Source organism: Cariama cristata, unplaced genomic scaffold, assembly GCF_000690535.1.
Source record: "Cariama cristata isolate BGI_N322 unplaced genomic scaffold, ASM69053v1 scaffold37373, whole genome shotgun sequence".
In the NCBI taxonomy this organism is placed as follows: Eukaryota; Metazoa; Chordata; class Aves; order Cariamiformes; family Cariamidae; genus Cariama; species Cariama cristata.
The window spans coordinates 1-7534 of NW_009607339.1; positions in this window are offsets into that span (position 1 = coordinate 1).

The following is a 7534-nucleotide window of genomic DNA, read 5'->3' on the forward strand; positions in this document are numbered from 1 at the left end:
TCTTGAAAGCCACCACATCTTGTTTCTGGGCTACTTTCATCATAGTGCTCAGTACATCACTCCCCAGCGCTTGTTCCCTGAAAATCTTTAGCTACTACTCAGGAAGTTTTCAATGGAAATGAACAACTTAAAAGGATCCAGGCAATACAAAGAGTGCCATGGGCAAATCTCTTTACCCAGGATACTAAGAGCACTTCAGAAAAAAGAATCGAAAAAATCCACCCCATCTAACAGCAGCCATCCCTTTTCTCTGTTCATTTTAATACATGCACTGGTGTTTATTTAACAAAAATCAAATCCAGTTTCATCTCTGTGCATGCCAGAGTGTTTGTGTACACAAAAGTGTGTCTTTCTTATTTTTAGCTGCATTAGTTGACCTAATAAAAGATATCCTTCCTGTTACAAATTTTGCTTGACTTTTCATTCACTCTTGGTTTTGCTTATGGATTCTCAGTGCTGCAATTCCGACTAGCAGAGGCAGATACCTGACTGAGGAAGAGTTGGCTTCACTTAAATGTTTACTGAAATTTCTTCTTCTATGACTTTGTAAGAATATGATACTTGCCTTTATATTTTAGAATGAATTACAATAAAATCAGTCCTTTAAAGACTGAGCATAGCAATCCAAAACACTGGACCACTAAATTAAAAAAAAAAGTAGTTCCCAGTCAGAAGTATTACATTTAGGATGCTGAAATCTGAAATGAACATAATTTCTTTGGGTTCAGACGAGTAGTCACCTTTCTCTCAATTTTTTTTACGGATGTCACTGGGATGACTGCCAGCTTGATATGGACATGGTTCATCAGCATGTAGCTTCACTTCCTAAATATCTATCAACAGTTCAATGTAAAAGTGGAGCTCTAAAACTCAAAAGAATAGATTCAGGTTTTTATGCTATCTACAAAACCACAAGAGTGGGCATCTACAAAGAGTCAGAATCACTTTAGCTAAGTGAAGATTTTGATCCACACACCCAGAAACCAATGGGATATGTACCTTTAAGATCAGTGACTCTTGCAAAAGTTGAATCTTGGAAAAATTAGAGGGCAGTGTAATCCCTCATGTAATAAGAACAAAAGTGTTCTAGCAGAAAGACCCACACCGAGATATCCTGAAACAGCAAGAGAATGGGAAACTTGTTTAGCAAGTGTATTTACAAATGAGGTAGATTATGGATACGCTAATTTTATAGAGAAAGAGCTGAATCAAAGTTGTACAGAGTTCCCACTATTTGAGTTCCCTGGGCAAGTGTCAGGATTAGCAGCTGGCTGCTCAGGAGCCAGGATCTATGTGCATCAGCCTTTGCCAAAAGCTTCCTCACACTGCACTGCTTCATGCTGACTGTGTGCTGAACATGTCATGGCTCATTAAAACCTTCATGGATTTCCTGGGAATTGCACTGATTACCCTACAGCATACAGGCTAGAAATTAGTGAGCTGCTGAAACAGTTTGTCACGTAAAACCTAAGCCTGCCTGGTTTTCAGGCATATTCAAGTAACTTTTACTAACTCCTGCTCTTACATTTGGGACTCAGATATTGTTTTCATGTTGAAAAATGATGTATTGGAAGAGTCAGAGATTCCCATATCAGCAGTTTGGCGGTTGATCATGCTTTCAGGTCAATAAATACATAATTTATAATCATTTTCTAATTATATTACCTAACAATTAAATTTTAATAATCACCATGAATTATAGTGTGGTTATTGCATTAATCATTAACAATAAATTTATTAACTTGTAATTAATTTTTATATGTAGCCATTTTAAGTTATTAGGTCTCAAATCAAAACATTAAATGTCATCAACATAAAATATTTGTTTGCATGAGAATCTGACTCTTTAAATATCTTCCAGTTTAATAAGTCCCCCCTTGTCAATAAAAATTTTCTGGGGATCTGTTTGGCAGCTCAGCACTGATACCTAAGATAATGGTAATCCAAAACTATGAAGAGATAAGAGAAAATGAGGTTGACTGAAGTGAGGAGGATTTTAAAAGTAAGGTCCAGTAAAGTGGCAGTGTCCAACAGTGAGAATATAATTGTTATTTCTTTAGTGATGCTTTTAAAAAAGAGAATCAATTCAGCCCATTCTTTGTCCAGTGTATTATCTGGCCTCTTTATAAGTAGACTTATATCACTTCTGCTCCCTCCTTCTATGATGGAGTTATTGGAGGGGAAGGAAATTATTGCATTGTGGATTGCAAATCACTCCTATTGTAACAGCAAGGACCCTATAATGGTCTTAGGTACATCAGATAAATTCAAATAGAAAATTACAAAATGATGAATGCAAATGCACAAGGATGATCCAAGCAGCAGCAGAAAACTGTTTACAGCACAGCGTGAGCAAGGTGGTGCTGCCAAGAGGTGTAACCTACTGGGCTCACTCAATGTGCTTCACACCACAAAAGGAATTAGACTGAGCTTTAAGGTGTGGGAGGTAACACAACTTTAAACAGAACACAAGTCCTGACCCAGAAAGGGGCAGTGATATTTAAAAGCAGCTGAGGCATGTGTGGATCATTCACACAGTCCACAAAGACACTCTTACAAGCAAATTTTGTGCCTTTTCTCTTACATTTAAGCAACCAAACTAAACGGCCCACAAGCGCCAGTCACTGGCTCACTGGTGCATCACCAGGGAGACACAGCACAGAAAACTAATCTCTGCTTCAGAAACTGTGACGCCCAGGTCAAACAAGAAGATAGCTGCATACGGGCCCAGAGCAGAGCACACAGTGACAGTGAGACACAGCTAAGCAACACTTTGGGCTACTGATACATTCAGAGTAAAACCTGTTGGCTTAGCTGAGCCATGGCCCACATTGCTGTCCAGAAAGCCCAGGTGAGAGCCTAGATGCCTGAGCAACTCTGAGGCAAATGGGGACCAGCCTTACTTTGTAAAGGGGCTGGGAGAAGAAAGCCTTCAGAAGCCCAGTATGCCCTCAGACACCCTGGCTATGGGAGCCAAATAGCTCAGAAAGGATTTACGGGGTGGGGAAGGGAGGAGAGAGCACAGGAGCTCTTCTTTTAAAACCAAGTGTATGATAACCCCGTCCAGAGGATCCCCCAGGGGCCGAGGGAGGTAGGTTGCCAGGGCAAACTCACAAACAGGCCCATGGCATGCACTGCACATAACAGCGGCAATAAAAGTAATCTTTTGGTTCATTTGCTGGCCAAGGGAAAAGTCAACAACAACCAAAAGTCTTCATTTTTCAGGTAAAAAAAAAGTCTAAATTTCACTTGGGATTGAAACACGTGTTGTTAAATTCAAAACATCTTTTCTTTAAGTTTCAGATAGAAAAGGTGTTTCAAAACAAAAAATTGAAAATAGAGACTTTTTCAAGGGTATTTTTTCCACTTTAGATACTTCCACTAACATGCAAAAATATTTACAGACCATCTAAAGAAACAGTTTTCAGCCAAAACAAAGAGAATCATGTGGAAAATGGTATCCAGATCTACTAGGGAATTAAGATAGGAACTGTTTTGCAGTAAGATTAATAGCTGCAGTATCCCAGGATACTGTAGCTTGTTTAATCACAATATTGAGGGTTGAATATAATCAAGCACTGATAGGTTCCCAAGACACGCACATCTGCAGACACTATTCCCCAATTCACAATCCCAACTGTGCATAGCACTGCTTGAAACCAGGGATGGCTCCTTTGGGAGCAGTCGGTTCAGTTAGTTGGAAGACCAGTGCGAGAATATACTGAAGAGAAGTGGGCTATTTCCAATTTATCCCTGGAGAAACCAGCCAATAATGAGAAATCTGAGGGAGGAATAGCTCAGCCAGGGAAACTGGCACCAGGACCCTTCAGCAAAATAAACTTCATGCTGAACACATCCCCACCATCCAGCCCTCATATGTCAGATACCACTTTTCCAGCTTAGGCAGATAAGGAAAGTGACACGGAGTCATGGAGCAGCTGACACACAGAACCCATCCCAATATTGAAGACAGGGCTCTTCAAGTAATTTGTATCACCCTCCATTCAGCAGGGAGTTGCAAGTTGTTTCCAGCTCTGCCTTAGCAGGAAAAATGCAGCAATGGGCCACAGACACCTCCTGAAAGAAAGGCCAGAGTCACAAGAAAACAAAACATCACATGTCTTGGACCTTGCTGAGGTTGTGGCTGAAGTAATGCACAGTGCAGATCCATAACAAAGCCTATTGATTTTAAGCCCTAAAAAAGCTGAAGTAGCAGAGGGAACAGAAAAGGATAACACTGGGCATAATCAAAGTTAAGGTCTATCAGGCATACTTAATATTCAGTATCGTTCTCAAAGTACCGTCATGCCAGACCAAATCCCACCCAAACCGGAGAGAAATATCTTAACCTAAACCTGCACTCACAATGCATGATTTACTGCCTTCCTCTTTTCTGACAGCTTTTATGGTTGAGGCTCCCATAGTGGAGGAAGTGAGAAGAGCCACTGTCAGGTCATGTCATCTACTGAAGGTTATGCAGCAGCTTTGGGGGGAGGGAGGGGGGGAAAAAGGGTATTTACAAGTTCAGGACTTGTGACTCACATCCCTTGTTTTAACCACAGCACCACACATTTCCACACTTGAAAGCTGACCAGACTAGAATGTGGTTCAAGAAAAAAACAAGTGATTGGTTTGCAAAACATTTTTCTCTTTCCTTTGGCATTTTCAGGGAAAAGGAGATTGCATTTGTCTATCACCTAGAATGGGAAGGGCTTTGGAGCATAGCAACAAGAGCAACAAACATTTGCTGGGTGCAACAGGCTCAGCCTTGAGGTATTGGTGGCTTGCTGGGAGGAGCAAATTAGGCCACAAAGGACCATAGCTGGTCTTGCTCAGACTGTAATTAAGCATCATCATGCTTTCCAGGGCAAATTATTTGACTGTCTCTTCAGGAGCAAGCTGGGATTATGGTGTGCACAGAGGACGAGCACAATGCTCTTTACCCGCCTAGGTGATAGGATAATGCTGGAGACTCAGAAAGATTTCTGGTGAAAATGGTTATTATCTTTCCAAGCCTCAGCCAAAAATGTAAGATCCTGACCCACCACACAGACAAGCTGCCAGTTTCTTTAGAGTCTGGAAACAGATACAAGTATCCCCAACTCATCTCCGGGTAACTGGCCCTTAAATGGCTCTACTACTAGCTAGAGCAAGTAGATGGTAAAACCACAGTTCCCAGGTTCCTCTGCTTATCTCACAAGGATTTTCTTCTCCTGGGATGAGATTCATACAGCTCATTATCAGTGTTGACATACTTACAACTCACAGAAAACCTCTCCTCCTCCAAAAGCTCCTGTGTTAAGTTGGATGGAAGAGCTCCTTGGGATATAACCTTACTGTTTCTAGGAATGAACACATGAGGGAAGAAACTCAAGTACCAAAGTCCTGACATGGAACTCTCCTTCCCGTCTCAGGTATGCTATAGACACCTATCACTCCATGCAAATACATCCCTGCCATATTTCCCCTATGCAGCTTGACCAGTCTATCAAGTACCAGCTCTGCATTTGCCGTTTTCCATAAGCACCCCATTGCCACGTCTCTCATAAAAACTCTGTTATACAGCCTTGTATCACCTTACCAGAGACAGTGGCTGTCCTCCAGCAGTAGAAAAAAAACCAGGTACATCTCGTCTCATTTTTCAAAGGTCTGCTCTGCTCAGAGTGCCTGACCTTTAGCACTGCAAGAAGGGACACTGCTCTTGGCAGGCCTCGCCTCAAAGTTTCTTTATATCCCTCTCCTTAAATTATCAGCCAGTGAAGACTGAAGTGTGTACTTGGATAATTACATTCCCTAGAAGAAACACAAAAAGGAGGGAAAAATAAGGGATATGTTCACATGCAGGGAAAAAAAAAAGGGCAGAAAGATCTTAAAACTCTGCAAAAACCACTAGTGTTGCTGCAAAGAGTGCCAAATGTTTGCAGTCTTGTTGTTCCAGGAACAGTTCCTATCCGAGACTAGAACTGGCATATAAAACTGTAGGATTTTATTACTGAAGTGATGTTTATGTTCAAAGCAAGATTAACTTAATCTTAAGATTTAACAGACATAGCTCATAAGCTCCTCAGGTTGTGTAGTATCTTTGTGTTACTTGTACAACGGCAGACAGTGATTTAGGTTTTCTTCTGGTAACACAAGATGAACCATAGTAGTTTATACAAGAGCAGAGGCATCCAGAACTACAGCTCCTCTGTAGAAAGTAATGATGCACTACTTTTTGATTTTTAGTTATTACTACAATAACTTTCATATGAATAATAGTATTAAAACATTATCTTACAGTGTCTTTTTTATTTCTAGAGTCCAAACCTTCAGATGGAGGTCACAGCATCATTTATTCTGCATATGGGGAAATGAATTCCTACATAGTTACTAGAAGTATGTAAGAAGATAGCTAAGGAAGGCTGGGTAGGTTAATTTCTGGACTGTTATCCAACTCAGAAGACAATGAGGGATGCACAAAGAAACATGGCCTTCACTGACCCAGGGGTGCTGCTAAGAAACAAATAAACATATTGGCTGCAGCATATCTGTTCATTTGCATGTGCAAATCATGGACCTGTACATACAGTCCTAGTAAGCAATTGTATGTGCATTTATGCACTTGTCTTCTCAAAAAATATGTACCTTCAGTTGTGGGCTTCCTCCTCAGCCCCAAGATAGTCACCTGACTCCAAGCCAGGCCTGCATAGCTTAGACACACTGTACTCCAAGTACAATTGTGGAGTGTCAATGAAGTGCTGCCAGGAAAACTGTGATAATGACACACAAGAACACGTTCCCCAAAGCCAAACGTGTGAGAGTTGCAGTTAACAAGGGACTAAGTCACCAGTTCTTATCCCAAACTCACATTCCCTCTAAAAAAAAGTGAGAATCAGACCTGATGAACCTGTTCCTTTACTATAAATAAAGAAATACTGAAGTGGTACACACACTTTAAGAGTAGCAAAAGAGCCCCCTGTCTAGCTAACCGAGTCCATCTATGAAGTGTTTGAAGTGCTCTTAGAAACATGGTCTCACTCTCCTAGAATTTACCGTTCATCTCATTTATCACTGTGGAACTACAGTACAACAGAAGTGAAGTAACTCACATCAGCTACAGACAGGGTCTCCAAAGTCACACCTCAGTGTCTTAACCACAAGGCCAATCCCTGTCCATCCTGTTGTGTGCTAAGTTACACCAGCCCTGGGATTTGTACTCATCCTTCAGAAGAGCCTCTTGTGGTTGTTACTGAGCATGTCTCTGGCTCCCGAAGACATGGACAGGCCACTAGTTCCACCCAGGGGCAAACAGGCAGCATCTATCCCCAAAGCCTATTTGGGAATTCTTCCACATCAAAAATAACGTGATCCTGGTACAAGTGAGAGGTAATGCCAGTATGTGGGCTTCTGGCAGGAAATTCATTAGTCACCAATTACATGTTTCCAGCTGCAGTGCTCAGAGCATCATGAGAACCATGCATTAGGACATTGGTCCCACACCAGGAAGCTTTTTTACCTCAACCCCCCCCATACCTTGCCTGCTACAGCAGGA